We start from the raw sequence: 21,364 nt of genomic DNA, 5'->3' as shown, positions 1-21,364 counted from the left end.
GAGTCACTTTATCATGGGAGACAGGGATGAAGGAGGAGATAGTGGCAGAAGGTATCCAGGAGATAGGAGCTGAGGAGGGAAAAAATGAAAACTCTTGGCAAATAACCTCAATTTTTCAATGAAATATGAGACAAAGTTCCCAGCTGAAAGGATGTGGTGAGGGAAAGCTCTGAGAAGTATGAGGAAGGATGAAAAGGTCTGCTGCTCTAGCGAATGAGAGAATGAATTGATTAGGGACGTGTAAAAGAGCTGCATTGCCAAAGTGAGAGAGGGCCCAGTTGAAATTATAATCATAATCATCGTTGATCATTGCTTTGATCAGAGGTCATAAGCTATTCAGAATCATTTTTTCATGATACTGATATATTACAAATTGTTTTCCTAACTATACTCATTTCACTCTTTATTCTTAAGCTTCTCTGAAATTGACCCTTTCATCATTTCTTACACAATAATATTCTATTGCACTCATGTATCATAACTTGTTTAGCCATTCCACAATTAATGGGCACCCCTTTAATTTTCAATTATTTGCCACTACAAAATGATCATTACACACGCGCGCGCGCACACACACACACACACATACTGCTTTCTAAATAGAATTGCTAAAGAATATGTATATTTTCTCAGCACCACTTCAAGGAAGTCAGGGAAATCAGTAGGTAGAGTTGATGAGGGAGAGTAGTCTAGTATTCTAGGCATGCAGAGAGCCAGAGAAATTGTCTTGTGTTGAGAGATGGAATATTTTGCTCATGGGGCATCAAGCAGACTAGTATCACTAGACCAAAGACTACGTGGTGGTGAGTAAGTTGTAAGAAAACTGGAAAGGTAGGAGGTATCTATAAAATAAGAAGCAGTGATCTCAGCTGAGACAGATGGGGGAGCAAATGGAGAAGTTAATTTGAAAAATTAAGAAAGATCTTAAAGACCTAGACAGAATTTTGGCAAAGTTTGATATGATAGAACTTTTTTTTAGGTTTTGTTTCTCCATCAATTTGTTCGATTATGTATTTTCTGTCTTGTTTATCTTTTATTCATTTTATCCCAAACTGGAGATGGATATACTAATAATAAGAACTGTCAGGAACAATGCTAAGTACTTTACAAATAGTATTTTATCCTCACAGTGACCTTGGAGGTAAGTGCTGTTATGATCTGCATTTTACATTTGAAGAAACTGAAGCAAAGGTTAAGTGATTTTGTCTAGAGTCACACAGCTATCTGAACTCAGATTTTCCCGACTCCACAGGCACAGCACTCTTACCTATTTGAGCTACTTATATTTCATTTAAGTCTCTTGCTATTATTGTATTACTGTTGTCTTGTTTTCTTGTAATTCAGTTCATTTTTCCTTTATGAATTTTTGTACTAAAGCATTTGAAGTATGGTTCTGAGAGATCTGGGAAGTCTTCTTTTATGATTTCTTGAAATACAATATCAAGGCTCTCTTTTCATATCTTTTCATTTGAGTCCCACTTGACCTTTACTTTGTCATATTCACTTTCGATTTTTTGGGTATAGTGTTCTTTCCATTTACATTGTAATTAACTGTATATTGTTTTCTTGGTTCTGCTTCCTTCATGCAGCATCATATAGATCTTTTCATGCTTCTGTGTATTCATCATATACTTAAAGCACAGTAATATTCTATGACATTCATGTATTACATTTTGTTTAAGCATTCCCCTATTAATGGGCAACTACTTTGTTTCCAATTTTTAGTTGTCACAAAAGTTCTGCTACTAATATCTTGGATTACATGGAAACTTTTTTCTTACCAGTAGTTTCCTTGGTGTATAAACTCAGTAATAGAATCTCTGCTTCAAGGGGGTATGGACATTTTTAGTCACTTTATTTGCATAATTCCAAGTTGCTCTCCAAAATAATTGTATCATTTCATAGCTCCACCAACAATGTTATTATAATTAATTGTTTATGTTTTGGGTACCAAATCCTTATGAGAGAAATTCGATACAAAGATTTTATTCCATTAGACGCATCTTCTTATCCTAGATGCAGTAATATTGTCTGTGCAGAGGATTTTCAGTTTCAAGTTCCCTCTTCTGCTGTGAACTCAATGTTGTTTTTTCAGTTACTTTACATTAATCTTTTTTATAGGTTGGCCTTTTCCCCACTGACTGTCTTCTCACCCCTGATCCTTCTGATTTGATGTCCCCCCCCTTTTTTTCTTTTGTTGTTGTTGAGTCATTTTAATCATGTCTGCAAAGGAAACTGATGCAAAACAGGGTGAAATGACTTGCCCAGGTTCACACAGCTAGTAAGCGTATGAAGTCAGATTTGAAATTGTCTTCCTAACTCCTGTTGCTATCCTTTCCGGATGTATTTATTATTCACTCCTCCTGCATTTCTGTTGTTTGAGGTGTTTGAAAGGCAAATAATGTCTTTGGTTCTGGTTTTATTTCTAAAAATGTTTCAAACTCTTCTCTATTATTGAAGGTCCGTCTTTTGTCCTCCTATTTGTAGTGTTAAGGTTTTTTGTCCTGTCGTTTTCTTCTGGGAGACCTGTCATCTTTACGGTTGTCTTTGCACATCCTACTTTTGAGTTCATTATGTTTTGCTTGCTTGGTGAGTATGTTGTCTTTTAATGTTATTGTTTTTTCTTCTCTTCTTCTAGGTTGTCCTTCACTTCTGTTATTTGCATTCCTAGTCTATTCTCTCTTTTGTTTCTTTGATGACTTGCCATTGCAGAATCAAGATTTTCTATTCTGTCCATTATTGTTGTTCTACAGGACAAATTCCTCTCTCAAAATACTTATTTCTTTTTTTTAAAGTATTTAGGAACAGAAAAGGCAGAGGGGAAACCAAGATGGTGGAGAAAAGGCAGGCACTCCCCTGAACCTCTCCCATATTTTCCTCTAAATAATTTTAACACCTCAAAGCAAATTCTGGAGCTAGAGAACCCACAAAAGGACAGAGTGAAACAGTTGTCCAGCCTAAGACAGCTTAGAAAATCAGAAGGAAAGGTCTATCTCACTGAGGTGAGAGTGGAGTCAAGTACAATAGGCTGCACTAGTGCAGGCCATGCCCTAGCAAATTGGTATCAGGCCAGCAGGGCTGGGAGGGAGATGTAACTTAATCCAGTGTGACAGCAGCTGCTTCTAGAATTCTCAGCCCACAGAGGCTAAGGAGTTCAGACAACTGGGCAGATGAAGATTACAGGGGTCCCTTTACTGATACCAAATGCAGAACTCTCTTGCATTGCCCATGCATGCATTCAGGTTGCTCTCCTAGGGCAAGGAGAAACACTAATGCACCAGAACTTGTGACTTTAGGGGAGTGGAGATGCTGATCACAATTCCAGGGTAGGAAAGAATGATCAAATCACAGGCCAGGAGAGAAGTAAACACACCTTTCTTCAGAACATAGCACCTTGGAAAACTTAAAGCTTACAAACCCAAGAATTAACTCTTAAAATAGCTGCACAAAATGCTTGAAGCTTGGGACAATGCCCCTTCCACCTCAGGAGCTGAGCCCGACTTTAATATAAAGGTAAAAGTCAAGAAATATGTTGGGAAAATGAGCAGACAACAAAAACAGAACCTGACTGTAGAAATTACTATGGTGATTGGGAACATCAGAGCACAATATCAGAAAATGACAACAGTGTCAAAACTGCTACATTCACAACCTCGTAGAAAAATGTGAATTGGTCCTAGGCTCAAAAAAAATCCCTGGAAGAGCTCAAAAAGGATTTTAAAACTCAGATACGCGTGGTAGAAGAAAAATTGGGAAAAGAAATGAGAGTGATGCAAGGAAATCATGAGAAAAGTGAACAGCTTGGTAAAAGAGACATACAAAAAATACTGAAGAAAATAAACCCCTTTGTGGGGCAAAGCCAATATGGTAGAATGAAAGCAGAGATGAACCTGAGCTTATCCACAAACTCCTTCAGATAGCTTTAAAAAGTGAATCTGAACAAATTTTAGAGTGGTAGAATCCACTAGGAGACAGAGTGTGGCAGATTTCTAGCCCAACACAGCCCAGAGGGTTGATGGGGAGGATCTGTTACATGGAGCTGGAGGAATGCAGAACTCGGGGCTTCACCAGCACAGACACCAGTACCAGCATAGTGGAGGGAGAACATCCTGGAACAGATTGAATTAGAAGTGGCAATGTGGATTCTCAAACCTCTCAGCACAGAATGGGAATCCAGCAGAACTAAGTGAGAGAGAAGCGCAGGGCCTACAGTAGCAGCAGCAGCTACTACTGAGGCTTTCAGCCCACAGACTAAATGTTTGAAAGTTACCTACTTGAACTTCTTGGAACCAAGATGGCAGAGTAAACTGTAAGTGCTCTCACTCTCCCTTTGTTGAACTTGAAAATTCCAGAGAATTTCCAGAGAATCTCCCCAGGAAAAATCCTGAAATAGTGGAGCCAGCAGAAGGGGAACAGCAGTCTTTCAGCTTGGGAGGCTAGGGAGATTGACAGGAAGAGTACCTCTTGCTGTGGCTGAAGAGAACCAGTGCAGAACTGGAGGCATCCCAGCAAGCCTTAACTCAGCAGACCAACAGGAGGTCCTGAGTCCCAGGAGAGTGAAGCTGGTAAGCGCCAACAGCAGGACCTCAGGTGTATATTAGCACAGCCAGGGGAATTGGACAGACAATAACACAGATAGGGGTTTACCAGTCACTGAGCCTGCCTGTGCTCTAGCTCAACCCTAAGGGAGGAGGAAACCTCCTGCAGCCAGAACACCCCTCCCTCACACTTCACATCCTGAGCTTCATTGGAACCTCAGGGAAACTCAGACTTCACACACCAGCCAGCTCAGCACCAGGTAAGCTGCAGCTTTATATAGCTTCTAGTTGAAAGAACCAGAGGGCACAACCACACAAAGCTAGTAAACAGGCCTCAAGTTCCCAGCACAAGTTCCATGCCCTAGAAGCAGAAATCCACTTTGAAAGCCAGGAAAAAGGCAATCACCATGAGCAAGAAGCAAATCAGAAAAGCAAAGATTATACAATCTTTCTGTGGGGAAAGGGAAGATCAAAATGTGAATTCAGAAGAGGACAGCACTGGCAATATACCCACATCTGAAATCTCAAAAGGGAATGTGAACTAGTCTCAAGCCAAAAAATCATTATTGGAAGAGCTCAAAAAGGAATTTAAAAGTCAAATTAGAGAGGTAGAAGAAAAATTGACCAAATGATTTTTAAAATGCTATTGACAAAATGAGAAAAGAATTCCTGATAAGAATAGCTCCTTAAAAAGTAAAATTGGCCAAATGGATAAGGAGGTACAAAACCTAACTGGAAAAATTGGACAAGTAGCAGAGGAGGCACAAAAGCTAACTGAAGAAAACAATTTGTTAAAAATTAGAATTGGGCAAGTAGAAGCTAATGACTCTATGAGACATCAAGAATCAGTCAAACAAAATCTGAAGAATGAAAAAATAGAAGAAAATGTAAAATATCTCATTGGAAAATAACTGACCTGGAAAATAGATCCAGGAGAAAAAATCTAAGGATTATTGGTGTACTGGAAAGCCATGATGAAAAAAAGAGCCTAGAAAATATCTTCCAAGAAAGCATCAAGGAAAACTGCCCTGAGGTCCTATATCTAGAGAACAAAATAGTCGTCGAAAGAATCCATGGATCACCTCCTGAAAGAGATCCCAAATTGAAAATGCCAAGGAATATTGTTACCAAATTTCAGAACTATCAGGTCAAAGAGAAAATCCTGCAAACACCCTGAAAGAAAACATTCAGATATCAAGGAACTACAGTCAGGATCACATAGGATCTTGCAGTTTCTACATTAAAAGACTGGAGGGATTGGAATATGATATTTCATAAGGCAAAGGGACTTGGACTTACAACCAAGGATCAGTTACCCAACAAAATTGAGCATAATCTTTCAAGCAAGGAGATGGACATTGAATGATATAAGGAATTTCTAGACCTTCCTGATGAAAAGGCCAGAGCTCAGTAGAGAATTTGATCTTCAAATACAAGACTAAGAGATGCATAAAAAGGTAAATAGGGGAAAAAGAGAAAAAAGCCTTGTTATTCAATATGGGAAAACTGTTTGCATCCCTATATGAGAGGATGATACTTGTGATCTCGAGAATTATATATTTATCATGACATTTAAAAGGGATATACATAGATAGGAGGAGTGGGTATAAATTGACTGATGTGATAATAAAAAAACATAATTAAATGGTGTGGAGGGACTGTAATGGGAGAAGAAGAAAGGAGCAGGCAGAAAAAGGTAAATTACATCACAAGAAGAGACATAAAAATGTAGTAGAGGGAAAGAAGGGAGGGATATGAGGATTGTTTGAGCTTTACTCTCATCTGATTTGGTTCAAGGAGGGAACAACATACTCAGTTCAGTATAGAAATCTAACTTGCCCTACAGCCAGTAGGACGGGAAAGGGGAAAGGAGAGAGGGGGTGGTTAGAGGGGAGGGAAAAAGTAGTAAGGGAAAAGGGAAAGAAAAGGGAGGGAGACTGATAGAAGGGAGGGAAGTGAGGGAGGTGGTGGTCAAAAGTAAAACTCTTATGAGGAGGGGAAGGGAGAAAGAAATAAAAGCATAAAAGGGGGGAATATGGTGGAGAGAAAGACATAAATAGTAATCAGAACTGTGAAGGTGAATGAGGTAAACTGTCCCATAAAATGGAGGTGGATAGCAGAATGGATTAAAAACCATAATCCTACAATATGTTGTTTACAAGAAACACATTTGAAAAGGGGGTACATACCAGGGTAAAGGTAAAAGGTTGGAGTAGAATATATTGCGCTTCAGCTGATGTAAAAACAGCAGGGGTGGTGATGCTTATCTCAGACAAAGCAAAAGAAAAATAGACCTAGTCAAAAGAAATAAGGAAGGAAACTATATCCTGCTAAAAGTCACCATAGACAATGAAATAATATCATTACTAAAAATGTATGCACCAAGTGGTATAGCATCCAAATTCTTAGAGGAATTGAGGGAGTTACAGGAAGAAATAGGAAAACTATTCTAGTAGGGGACATCAGCCTTCCCCTCTCTGAACTTGATAAATCTAACCTCAAAATAAACAAAGAAATCAAGGAGGTGAATAAAATTCTGGATAAGGTAGGTATGATAAGACCTCTGGAGAAAATTGAATAGGGATAGAAAGGAATATACCTTTTTCTCAGCAGTACATGGCACATATGCAAAGGTTGATCATGTACTAGGGCATAAAAACCTCACAATCCAGTGCAGAAAGACAGAGACAGTCAAGGCATTCTTTTCAGATCATGATGCAATAAAAATTATATATAATAAAGAGCCATGGAAAAATAGATAAAAAAATTAACTGGAAATTAAATAATCTAATACTAAAAAATGAGTGGGTCAAATGACAGATCCTAGAAACAATCAGTAACTTCATTCTAGAGAATGACAATAATGAGACAACCTATCAAAACATATGGGATGCAACAAAAGCAGTTCTTTGGGCAAGTTTTATATCTTTGAATGCTTACATGAATAAAATAGAAAAAGACGAGATCAATAAATTAGGCACAAATGGAAAAAAGCTAGAAAAAGAACAAATTGAAAATCCCTAGTTAAATACCAGATTACAAATACTGAAAACCAAAGGAGAGATTAATAAAACTGAAATTATGAAACTATTGAACTAATAAATAAAACTAAGAGTTGGTTTTATGGAAAAAAACCCATAAAATTTACAAACCTTTGATCAATTTAATTAAGAAAAAGAAGAAACCAAATTACCAGTATCAAAAATGAAGAGTGAACTAAACTCCAATGAAGAGGAAATTAAAAGAATAATTAGAAATTACTTTGCCCAACTGTATGCTGATAAATATGACAATCTACATTTACAAAAATATAAATTGGCCAGAGTAGCAGAAGAGGAAGTAAAATACTTAAATAACCCCATCTTAGAAAAAGAAATTGAAGAAGCCAGGGCCAGATGGATTTAGAAGCAGATTCTATCAAACATTTCAAGAACACTTAATTCCAATACTACATAGACTATTTGGGAAAATTGGCAAAGGAGGAGTTCAAATTCTTTTTACAATACAGATATGGTTCTGATACCTAAACCGGGAAGAGCCAAAGGAGAGGGAAAATTGTAGATCAATTTCCCTGATGAATACACATGTAAAAATTTTAAATAAGATATTAGCAAAAAGGTTACAGCAACTTATCACGAGAATAATACATTATGATCAGGCAGGATTTATACCAAGAATGCAGGACTAGTTCAATATTAGGAAAACTCAGCATTATCAATCAACAGCAAAACAGAAACCATATGATTATCTCAACAGATGCAGAAAAAGCTTTTGACAAAATAGACCACCCATTCCTATTGAAAACACTGGAGAGCATAGGAATATATGGAGCCTTCCTTAAAATAGTAAATAGTATCTACCTAAAACCATCAGCAAGCATTATATGTAATGGGGATAAGTTGGATGCATTTCCAATAAGATTGGGGTGAAATAAGGATATCCATTGTCACAACTGTTACTCAATATGGAACTAGAAATGTTAGCTTTAGCAATAAGAGAAGAAAAAGAAATTGAAGGAATTAGAGTAGGCAAAGAAGACACTAAGATATTACTCTTTGCGGAGGAAATGATGATATACTTAGAGAATCAAGTGAAAAACTACTTGAAATAGTAGACTACTTTGGAAGAGTTGTAGGACACAAAATAAATCCACATCTGCATTTCCATATAATACTGGCAAAGGCCAAAAGCAAAAGATAGAGAGATTCCATTTAAAGTTATGGTAGACAGTATAAAATATTTGGGAGTCCACCTGCCAAAGCAAACCGAAGGATTATATGAACACAGTTACAAAACACTTTTCACATAAATAAAGTCAGATCTAAAAAATTGGAAAGACATCAGTTGCTCATGGGTAGGCCAAGCTAATATAATGGAAATGACAATTCTACCTAAATTAATTTACTTACTCAGTGCCATACCCATCAAACTACCAAAAAATTGTTTTCTAGAGCTTAAAAAAAATGTCAAAATTTATCTAGAGGCACAAAAAGTCCAGAAGGAAATTAATGAAAAGAAATGCTAGGAAAGGTGCCCTAGCTATACCAGATCTCAAATTGTATTATAAAACAGCAATCATCAGAAACACTTGGTACTGGCTAAGACATAGAAGTGGAGATCAATGGAATAGGTTAGGTACACAAGATACAGTAGTCAATGATGATAGCAATCTACTGTTTGATAAACCCAAGGACTCCAGCTTCTTGGATAAGAACTTACTATTTGACAAAACTGCTGGGAAAACTGAAAAATCATGTAGCAAAAACTGGGCATAGACCAATGCCTGACACCATCTACCAGAATAAAATCCATGGGTACACAATTTGGGTATAAAGGCTGATACTATAAACAAATTAGGGGAGCAAGGAATAGTTTATTTGTCAGATTTATGAAGAATGGAAAAAATTATGACCAAATAAGAGATAGAGAACATTATGAAGTGCAAAATGAATAATTTTGATTGTATTAAATTGAAAAGTTTTTGCATAAACAGACCCAATACAACTAGATTAGGAGGGAAGCAGAAAACTGGGAAAGAATTTTTGCAACTAGTGTCTGTCATAAATGTTATTTTTCTAAAATATAGAGAGAACTGAGTCAAAAACAAGAATACAAGTCATTCTCCAATTGATAAATGGTCAAAGGATATGAACAGACAGTTTTCAGAGGGAGAAATTAAAACCATCTGTAGTTATATGAAAAAAATGCTCAAACTCACTATTGATTATAGAGATACAACTCAAAACAACATTGAGGTGCCACATCACATCTGTCAGATTGGTTAACATGATAAAACAGGAAGATGATAAATGCTGGAGAAGATGTGGGAGAGTTGAAACACTAATTCATTGTTGGTGGAGCTGTGAGCTGATCCAGCCATTCTGGAGAGCAATTTGGAACTATGCCCAAAGAGCTATAAAAATGCATACCCTTTGACCCAGCAATACCATTTCTGGGGTTGTATCCATAAGGGATCATAAAAATGATAAAAGGACCCAGGTGTAAAAAAATATTTGTAGCAACTCTTTTTGTGGTGCGAAAGAACTGGAAATTGAGGGGATGATTATCAGTTGGGGAATGGCTGAACAAGTTATGGTATATAACTGTAATGGAATACTATTGTGCTATATAAGAAATGGCAAACAGGCGTAAACTTCAGAAAAACCTGGAAAGATTTCTATGAACTGATGCTAAGTGAAATGAACAGAACCAGGAGAACATTATATACAGTAATAGCCACAGTGTGCAAGAACTGTTCCTAATAGATTTAGCCTTCACAGCAATGCAAGGACCTACAACGATACCTAAGAACTCTTGATGCAAAGCCATCCGTATCCAGAGAAAGAACTACAGAATGGGGGGCAGGGAGGAGCCAAGATGGTGGAGTAGAAGGACAGACCTACTCTTGCTGTCCCCCCATAACTCACAAAATACCTGTAAAAAGTGACTCCAAACAAATTCTAGAGCAGCAGAAGCCACAAAATGACAGAGTGAAGCAGATTTCCAGCCCAAGGCAGCCTGGAAGGCCAATGGAAAAAGTCTGTTGCACTGCACTCAGAGCAGAGTGCAGCCCAGTGTGGGCCACACAGCACAGACAGGACTGGAGTAGGCTTCAGGGCACAGAATCATGGGTACCAGCTGTGATTCACACATTTCTCAATCCACAAGTGTCAAAGCTTCAAAGGTCAGTAAGAAAGCCCTTTCACTTGGGTGAGAAGAGAGTGTGGTCCTGTCCCAGCCCTGGCCCCAGGGCAGCGGCAGCCACTGTGGCAGCAGTGTCCACTTTTGGAGCCCTTGGCCTAAAGACCCTGGGGAATCGGGCAGCTGATCTGGATCTCAGCCTCGAACAGCAGTCCTGGGGTGAGGAGGAGCACTGGCACTGGTGACTGTAGAGAGGGAATACTACTCACAGTTCCAGGGCAGAAAAGAATATTTGTGGTTGCCTACAGACCAGACTTCAGGCCAGGAGAGGAGTAAACTCCTCTTCCATGATTGTGTCACCTTGAAGGAACTGAGAATTTACAGGTTTCTGGAGATGTCTCAGAGAACAGCTGCATAAAACCTCTGAAACCTAGGGTAATATACCTTCCACTTGACAAAGGACTCAAAATTCAAGTAAGTGTCTGGGAAAATGCTCCAAAAAGGGGGAAAAAATAAAGACTAACGAAGGTTACTTTCTTGATAAAAAGGCATTTCTTCCATCCTTTCGGACATGGAATAACAAAGCATACCACCGGAAGAAGACATCAAAGTCAAGGTTTCTACATCCAAAACCTCCAAAAAAAAAATATGCAGTGGTCTCAGGATATGGAAGAGCTCAAAAAGGATTTTGAAAATCAAGTAAGAGAGGTGGAGGAAAAATTGGTAAGAGAAATGAGAGTGATTCAAGAAAATTATGAAAAGCTTGCCAAGGAAGACCCAAAGAAATGCTGAATAACACCTTCAAAATGGCAAAAGAGATCCAAAAAGCCAACGAGGAGAAGAATGCTTTATAAAGCAGAATTGGTCAAATGGAAAAGGAGGTTCAAAAGCTCACTGAAGTTCCACCACTGCAGCATTCAGGGCTGAGATTCAGATAAGCTGTTCAATTCCCCCAGGGGCTTTACAATGAAGCCTCCACCAATGGATGTCAGCTGCTGCCTGCCATGGAAGCCACCACCACCAACTGAGGCGTCTGCTGCTGCTACCTGGTGTGGGAGCTATGGGGAGGACCCTGCTCCCTATGTGGCCAGCTGAAAAAGTCCTCTCTCTGACCTTTGGCGCCTGTCAGTTGAGGGATCTGTGAACCACCACTGCTGCTTCTAGGGATTCCATCCCCAAAGCCTGCTTGGGCCCTTCTCCTTCCTATGTCGCACAGTCAAGGCTGGGCTGGGCTCCACTCCGCGTCTGGTGTGACAGACCTTTTCCCCTGGCCTTCCAGGTCACCCTGGGCTGGAAGTCTCCTCCACTCTGTCATTTTGTGGCTTCTGATGCTCTAGAATTTTTTGAAAGTTCTTTTTTATAGGTATTTTATGGGCTGTGGGGGAAGAGCTAGAGCATATGTGTCTTTCTGCTCCGCCATCTTGGCTCTGCCCCCCCCCCCTTCCCCCCATAGTATTTTTCTTAATGAGCCCTTTGGAATTGTGGTTGGCCATTTTGTCGATCAGCATTCTAAGTTTCTCTTTTAAATAATATTTTATTTTTTTCCCAATTGCATGTAAAAGTAATTTCTAACATTAGTTTTTTTTTTATTTTGACTGTTTTCTCCCTCCCTCTCTTCTGTCCCTTCCCTGATATTCTCAGAAATTTGATATAGCTTGTACATGTATAATCATGCAAAACTTACTCCATTTTAGTCATGTGAAAGAATACAGAGATACCCCCCAAAAAAAATAAACTCAAAAAAGTGAAAAAATGTATGCTTCAGTCTGCTTTCAAACTGCATCAGTTCTTTATCTGGATATGGATAGGATTTTTCATCACCAGTCTTTGAAATTCTCTTCAATTGTTGTGTTGCTGAGAATAGCTAAGTCATTCACAATTCATCATTGTACAGTGTTGCTGTTACTGTGTACAGTGTTCTCCTTCTGCTCACTTCACACTGCGTTAGATCATGCAAGTCTTAAAACATTTTTCTGAAACCATCCTGCTCATTATTTCTTATAAGCACAATAGTATTCTATTAAAATCATATACCACAACTTGTTCATCCATTCTCCATTTGATGGACATCCCCTCAATTTCTAATTCTTTGCCATCCCAAAAGAAGCTGCTGTAAATATTTTTTTGTACAATTAGGTTCTTTTCCCTTTTTCTTTGTCTCTTTCCGATATAGACCTAGTGGTAGTATGGCTGGGTAAAAGGATATGCATGGTTTTATAGTCTTTTGGGCATAGTTTCAAATTTCTCTTCAGAATAGTTGGATCAGTTCACAACTTCACCAACAGTGCATTAATGTCCCACCTTTCCCGCCACTCCTCCAACTTTTATCACATTTTTTTCAATGTGATAGGTGTGAGATGGTACCTGAGAGTTATTTTAATTTGTATTTCTCTAATTTAGAGCATTTTTTCATACGACTAATGCTGCTTCTGATTTCATCTGAAAAACTATCTGTTTATATCCTTTGACCACTTTTCAGTTGAAGAATAACTTGTATTCTTATAAATTTGATTCAGTTCTCTATGTATTTGAGAAATCAGAAACACTTGCTATAAAAATTATTTCTCAGCTTTCTGCTTTCCTTCTAATCTTGCAAAAACTTTAATAATAAAAATAAAAATTTAATATAGTCAAAATTATCCATTTTATATCTTGTAGTTCTTTTCATTTCTTTTTTGGTCATAAATTCTTCCCTTCATAAATATGATAGGTAAACTGTTCTTTGGTCTCCTAATTTGCTTATGGTGTCACCCTTTCTCTCTTAATCATTTTGTCCATTTTGACCTTTTCTTGGTATATGGTATATGCTGGTCTATACCTAGTGCGTGGCATACTGTTTTCCATTTTTCTTAGCAGTTTTTGTGAAGTAGTTAGTTCTTTTCCTAAAAGCTTGGATCTTTGGATTTATCAAACACTAGATTAATATGTCTTGTATACCTAATCCATTCTGATATATCACTCTGTTTCTTAGCCAGTACAAGATTGTTTAATCATTACCATATTATAATACAGAGATTTGGTACTGCTAAGTCATCTTCCTTCATATTTGTTTTCATTAATTCTCTTGATCATTTTTACCTTTTTTTCTTTCACTTGAATTTTATTTTTTCTACCACTATAAAATATTTTTTTTTTTTTTTGCTAGTTTGATTCCTATTATGGCACTGAATAGGTCAGTTAATTTAGGTAAAGTTGTTGTTTTTATTATTTTGGCTCAACCTACCCGTAAGCAGTTAATATTTTCTCAGTTCTTTAGTTTTGACTTTATTTATGTGATAAGTATTTTGTAATTGTGTTCATATAGTTCCTGGATTTGTCTTGTCAGGTAGATTTCCTAGTATTTTAAATTGTCTACAGTTATTGTAAGTGGTATTTCTCTGTCTCTTCCTGCTAGACTTTATTGGTAATATATAGAAATGCTGATGATTTATATGGGTGTATTTTATATTCTGCAACTTTGTTAAAATTGTTAATTATTTCAGGCATTTTTTGGTTGATTTTCTAGGATTCTGTAAATATGCTATCATATCATTTCCAAAGAGTGATAGTTTTGTTTCTTCATTGTCCACTCTCATTCTTTCAATTTCTTTTTCTTTTCTTATTGCTATACCTAGCATTTCTAGTACAATATTGAACGATAGTGGTGATAACAGGCATCCTTGCTTCACCTGAACCTTATTGGGAAAGCTTCTAGGTTATCCTCATTTCATATAATACTTGCTGATGATTTGAGATAGATACTAGTTTTTATTTTATTGAAAACTCCATTTATCCCTGTGTTCTTTTTTTTAAATAAGTATGTGTGCTGTATTTTGTCCAAAACTTTTTCTGCATCTATTTAGATAATCTCATTGTTGCTCTTGACTTATTATTGATATAGTTAGTTATGCTGATAGTTTTCCTAATTCTGAACTAGTCCTGCATTCCTTGTGTAAATCTCACCTGCTCATAGTGTATGATCTTTTTGATATATTGATATAATCAGTCTCCTTGCTGGTGTTTTATTTAACATTTTTGTATCAATATTCATTAAGGAAATTGGTCTATAGTTTTTTCTCTCTGTTTTTGCTCTTCTGGTTTAGATATCAGAACCATAATTGTGTCATAAAAGGAATTTGGTAGGACTCCTTTGTCCATTTTTTCCAAATGGTTTATATAGAATTGGAATTAAATATTATTTAAATATTTTGTAGAATTCATTTATGAATCTATCCAACCCTGGAGACTTTTTCTTAGGGAGTTCATTGACGGCTTGTTCAATATCGTTTTTTAAGATAAGGTTTCTTTTCTGTTAATCTGTTAATCTATTTATATTATAAAATAGAAATTTTTGGTTTTTCTTTGGGATTTTTTTTTTGAGAGACTTGTGGGGGTAAGTGACTTGCCCAGGGGCACATAATAAGTGTCTGAGGCTAGATTTGATTGCAGGTCCTTCTGTCTCTAGTTCTAGTGCTCTATCCACTGCATCACTGAGGGTGCCCTGCAATATATATTTTTGTAAATATTCATCCATTTCATTTAGATTGTCAGATTTGTTGGCATGTAATTGGGCAGAATAGCTACAAATAATTGTTTTAGTTTTTTCTTCATTGGTAATGAATTCATCCTTTTCATTTTTGATAGTGGTATCATTGTTTTAGTCATATGTCCATTTAATTCATCTACTCTTTCCCTGTTTTAAAACAGGGAGATTTTTAAAATAGAAAAAAAAAATTAAATTAACCACTTATTTATCTGTTTATTGTTGGTTTTTTCCCTCATAAAATCAGCACCTTGGTTTTTTTGGTAGTTCAATGGTTTTCTTATTTTCAGTTTTGTTAATCTCTCCTCTGATTTTTCAGGATTTTCAATTTGATGTTTAACTGGAGATTTTACAATTTCTTTTTCTAGTTGTTTTTTTAATGGAACTATTGTTTCCATGATTTGTTTTTTCATCACTTGTCATTCATTAGGATTAGATTATTCAGTTTCCAATTAATTTTAATCTATATTTCCATGACCCTCTATTGAATGTAATTTTTATTATATTAGATCTAAAAAGGATACATTTAATATTTTTGTTTCTCCACATTTGTTTGTGAGGTTTTTATGCCCTAATACATAGTCAGTTTTTGTGTAGGTTCCATGTACCATTGAGAAAAAGATATATTCCTTTCTATTGTTATTCAGTTTTCTCCAGAGGTCTATCATATCTTAACTTTTCTAAAATTCTATTCACTTCCTTCACTTCTTGTTTATTTTGTGGTTAGCTTCTAGTTCTTTTATTTTTCTTGGAGGAATCACATGATTTATTTATTTAGATTTACTTATTTAACTTTTAAAATTCATATTCACAAAATTTTGGGTTCCAAATTTTCTCCCCCTTTCTCCCCTCCCCCACCCCAAAACACCAAGCATTCTAATTGCCCCTATCACCAATCTGCCTTCTCTTCTGTCATCCCTTCCTTCCCTTGTCCCCATCTTCTCTTTTGTCCTGTAGGGCCAGATAACTTTCTATACCCCATTACCTGTATTTCTATTTCCTAGTTGCAAGAACAATAATTGACAGTTGTTCCTAAAACTTTGAGTTCCAACTTCTCTTCATCCCTCCCTCCCCACCCATTCCCTTTGGGAAGGCAAGTAATTCAATATAGGCCATATCTGTGTAGTTTTGCAAATAACTTCCATAATAGTTGTGTTGTGTAAGACTAACTATATTTCCCTCCATCCTATCCTGCCCCCCATTGCTTCTATTCTCTCTTTTGATCCTGTCCCTCCCCAAGAGTGTTGACTTCAAATTGCACCCTCCTCCCACTGCCCTCCCTTCCATCATCCTCCCCACCCTGCTTATCCCCTTCTCCCCCACTTTCCTGTATTGTAAGATAGGTTTTCATACCAAAATGAGTGTGCATTTTATTCCTTCCTTTAGTGGAATGTGATGAGAGTAAGCTTCATGTTTTTCTCTCTCCTCTCCTCTTTTACCCTCCACTGAAAAGTCTTTTGTTTGCCTCTTTTATGAGAGATAATTTGCCCCATTCCATTTCTCCTTTCGCCTTCCAATATATTTCTCTCTCACCACTTAATTTCATTTTTTAAAGATATGATCCCATCCTATTCAATTCACTCTGTGCTATGTATGTATGTGTGTGTGTGTGTGTATGTAATCCCACCAACTACCCAGTTACTGAAAAGTTTCAAGAGTTACAAATATTGTCTTTCCATGTAGGAATGCAAACAGTTCAACTTTAGTAAGTCCCTTATGACTCCTCTTTGCTGTTTACCTTTTCATGCTTCTCTTGATTCTTGTGTCTGAAAGTCAAATTTTCTTTTCAGCTCTGGTCTTTTCATCAAGAATGCTTGAAAGTCCTCTATTTCATTGAAAGACCATTTTTTTCCCCTGAAGTATTATACTCAGTTTTGCTGGGTAGGTGATTCTTGGTTTTAGTCCTAGTTCCTTTGACTTCTGGAATCCTATTCTATGCCCTTCAATCCCTTAATGTAGAAGCTGCTAGATCTTGTGTTATCCTGATTGTATTTCCATAATACTTGAATTGTTTCTTTCTAGCTGCTTGCAATATTTTCTCCTTGACTTGGGAACTCAGGAATTTGGCTACAATGTTCCTAGGAGTTTCTGTTTTTGGATCTCGTTCAGGTGGTGATCGGTGGATTCCTTGAATACTTATTTTTCCCTCTGTTCTAGAATCTCAGGGCAGTTTTCCTTGATAATTTCATGGAAGAGGATGTCTAGGCTCTTTTTTTGATCATGGCTTTCAGGTAGTCCCACAATTTTTAAATTGTCTCCTGGATCTATTTTCCAGGTCAGTTTTTTTTCCAATGAGATATTTCACATCATCTTCCATTTTTTCATTCTTTTGGTTTTGTTTTGTGATTTCTTGGTTTCTCATAAAGTCATTAGCCTCCATCTGTTCCATTCTAATTTTGAAAGAACTCTTTTCTTCAGTGAGCTTTTGAACCTCCTTTTCCATTTGGTTAATTTTGCTTTTGAAAGCATTCTTCTCCTCATTGGCTTTTTGAACCTCTTTTGCCAATTGAGTTAGCCTATTTTTAAAGGTATTATTTTTTTCAGCATTTTTTGGGGTCTCCTTTAGGAAGGTGTTGACCTGCTTTTCATGCTTTTCTTGCATCTCTCTCATTTCTCTTTCCAGTTTTTCTTTCACCTCTCTAACTTGATTTTCAAAATCCTTTTTGAGCTCTTCCATGGCCTGAGCCCATTGCGTATTTATTTTGGATGTTTGGGATACAGAGGCCTTGACTTTTATGTCTTTCCCTGATGGTAAACATTGTTCTTCTTCATCTGAAAGGATGGAAGGAGATATCTGTTCACCAAGAAAGTAATCTTCTATGGTCTTATTTTTTTTCCCTTTTTTTGGGCATTTTCCCAACCAGTTACTTGACTTTTGGGTCCTTTGTCAAGAGTAGGGTGTACTCTGGGAATCTGTGAGATCTTAGTTCCTCCAAGGTGGCACAATCAAGCATGTACTGGTCTGGAGGCAGGAAGGTATTTTTATGCCCAGAATCTTAGCAGTTACCTCTCCACAGCCACCTGCCCTCCAGTTCTGCCAAGTCAGCACTGGGGGCTGATTTTCAGATAAGCTGGATGGGCAGGGCTGCCATTCAGTGTGAGACAAAGACCAGCTCACCCAGGGCCTCCACCCAGGGCTGAGGTAATACTCTGCTCTTCAGTGCCCCCCAGGGGTTTTTACGCTCCAATGGAGTGGTCTACAGGTTGCTGTGTAGCCTCTGTGGCTGCTGCCTGCTGCTGGAGCTATGGAAAGGCCCTTCTCCCTTCCTGGCCAGCTGATAAAATCCCGTCACTGACCTTTGGTGCCTGTGGGTTGAGGGATCTGAGAACCCTCTGCTGCGACTGGAGATTCTGCCCCCAAGGTGTCCTCCTCCCAGAGTCTCATTGTGTGAGGCCAAGGCTGGGCTGGATTCCGCTCCATATCTGGCACAATCGGCGTTTCCATGGGCCTTTCAGGGCACCCTGGGCTGGAAATCTCCTCCACTCTGTTGTTCTCCACTTCTGCTGCTCCAGAATTTGTTGAGAGTCCCTCTCTACAGGTATTTTATGGGCTGCGTGGGGAGACCCTGCATAAGTGTGTCTTTCTAGTCTGCCATCTTGGCTCTGCTTCCCCCCTAGCTTCTAGTTCTTAAAAGGGGAAAGTTGAGGTCCCCCACTAGTATAGTTTTACTATTTCCTGCTGTAACTCATTTAACTTCTCCTTTAAAAATGTGGATGCTATGCCATTCGGTACCTGTTTTGTATAGATAGTATTTCATTGTCTATGGTACCTTTTAGCAAGGTGTAGTTCCCTTCCTTATCTCTTTCAATTAGATCTGTTTTTGCTTTTCCTTTTTCTTAAATCATAGTTGTTACCTCAGTTTTTTTAAACTTCAGCTGAAACATAACATTCTGCTTCAGCCCCTTACCTCTGCTCTGTATGTCTCTCTGCTTCAAATATGTCTTGTAAACAACACATTACTATCTGCTTATCTGCTTCCATTTGACAGGTGAATTCATCCCATTCACATTCACAGTTATGATTACTAACTATGCATTCCCTTCCATTCTATTTTTCCAATGTTTTTTCTGTCTCTCCTTTCACCTGTCCCTCCTTATAAGTGTTTTGCTCCTGACCACTGCCTCCTTTAATTTACCCTCCCTTCTATCAGTATCTTCCTTTCCCCTTCCTTATCCCTTTCTTTTTCTTCTTCTCTATAGGGTAAGATAGATTTCTATACTGCACTGAGTGCTTATGTTATTCTCTCTTTGAGCCCAATCCAGTGGGAGTAAGGTTCAGGCATTGCCTGCCATCCTTCATCTTCTGCTTCATTGTAATATCTCTTTTGCCCTTTTATGAAATAATTTACCCCATTCTACCTCTCCCTTCTACCAGTGCATCTCTTTTTCTCACCCCTCTCATATTTTGGGTTTTTTTGGGTACTGTCCTATCATAGTCACCTCATATTTATGACCTCTGTGCACACTCCTTCTAACTGTCCTACTAGTGATAAAACTCTTAGAGCTGCAAGCCTCATCTTCCCATGTAGTAATGTAAACAGTTTAATCTTTGAATCCCTTATGTTTTCTTCCTGTTTACCTTTTTATATGTCTCTTGAGTCTTGTATTTGAAAATCAGATTTTCTGTTGAGCTCTCGTATTTTATCAGGAAAACTAGAAAGTCTTCTCTTTCATTAAATATCTAATTTTTCCCAATGAAGGATTATACTAGTTCTGCTAGTTTTTTAAAAATATATAATTTATTTATTTTTCAGCATTCAACATTCAATTCCACAAAAATTTGAATTGCAGATTTTCTCCCCATCCCTCCCCACCCCAGGACAGCATGCACCCCATCCACCCCTTCCCCTAGTCTGTCCTCCCTTCTATCAATGCCTTCTTTATCCCCTTTCCCTCTATTTTCCTGTAGGGCAAAATAGATTTCTATATCCCATTGCCTGTACATCTTATTTCCCAGTTGCATGCAAAAACAATTTTTAATATTCGTTTTTGTTTGTTTGTTAATTTATTTTTAGTATTCAACATTCATTTTCACAAGATTTTGAGTTTAAAATTTTCTCCTCATCTCTCCCCTCCCCTGCCCCAAGATACTATGCATTCTAATTACTCCTTCTCTCAATCTGCCCTCCCTTCTATCACACCCCTCCCTTCCCTTATCCCCATCTTCTCTCTTTCCTTGGAGGGCAAAGTAGATTTCTGTGTCCCATTACCGTATTTATTTCTTATTTCCCAGTTGCATGCAAAAACAGTTCTCAACATTTGTTCCTAAAACTTTGAGTTCCAGCTTCTCTCCCTTCATCCCTTTCCACCAATCCCTACTGAGAAGGCAAGCAATTCAGTATAGATTATACATGTGTAATTATGCAAAAGACTTCCGTAACAGTCATGTTGTGAAAGACTATATTTCCCTCTATCCTATCCTGCCCCCTATTTATTCTGTTCTCTCTTTTGACCTTGTCCCTCCCCAAAAGAGTTTACTTCTAATTACCTTGTCCTCCCATTTGCCCTCCGTTCTATCATTCCCCCATATACCCCACTTATCCTCTTCTCCTCTCCTTTCCTGTAGTGTAAGATAGATTTTCATACCAAATTGAGTGTGCCTGTTATTCCCTCCTTAAGCCAAAATGTGATGGGAGTAAGCTTCACTTTTTCCCTCACCTCCCCCCTTTTCCCCTCCATTGAAAAAGCTTTTTCTTACCTCTTGTATGAGAAATAGTTTGTCCCCATTCCATTTCTCCCTTTCTCCTCCCAATGTATTCCTCTCTCACCCCTTAATTTTATTTTTTTAGATATTATCCCTTCCTATTCAACTCATCCTGTGCCCTCTGTCTACAGGTATATAATCCCTCCAACTACCCAAATACTAAGAAGAATCTCAAGAGTTACGAATATTGTCTTTCTATGTAGGAATGTAAGCAGTTCAACTTTAATAAGTCCCTTATGATTTCTCTTTCTATTTACCTTTTCATGCTTCTCTTGATTCTTGTGTTTGAAAGTCATATTTTCTTTTTTTTTAATTTAATTCTATTTATTTATTTAACTTTTAACATTCATTTTTCACAAAATTTTGGGTTCCAAATTTTCTCCCATCTCTCCCCACCCCCCACCCCAAAACACCAAGCATTCTAATTGCCCCTATCACCAATCTGCCCTCTCTTCTATC

The 21,364-nt window shown here is 37.6% G+C and overlaps 1 protein-coding gene across 6 annotated transcripts in view; it reads left to right on the top strand.

Moving 5' to 3' along the window:
- PKNOX1 (PBX/knotted 1 homeobox 1) overlaps positions 1–21,364 on the top strand; it is a 171,982-nt gene that overhangs the window by 25,037 nt on the left and 125,581 nt on the right. The gene's annotated exons all lie outside the window — the stretch shown is intronic.

Source organism: Notamacropus eugenii, chromosome 5 (genome assembly GCF_028372415.1).
Source record: "Notamacropus eugenii isolate mMacEug1 chromosome 5, mMacEug1.pri_v2, whole genome shotgun sequence".
Classification (NCBI taxonomy): Eukaryota; Metazoa; Chordata; class Mammalia; order Diprotodontia; family Macropodidae; genus Notamacropus; species Notamacropus eugenii.
This window is presented reverse-complemented; position numbering and strand designations above follow the sequence as displayed.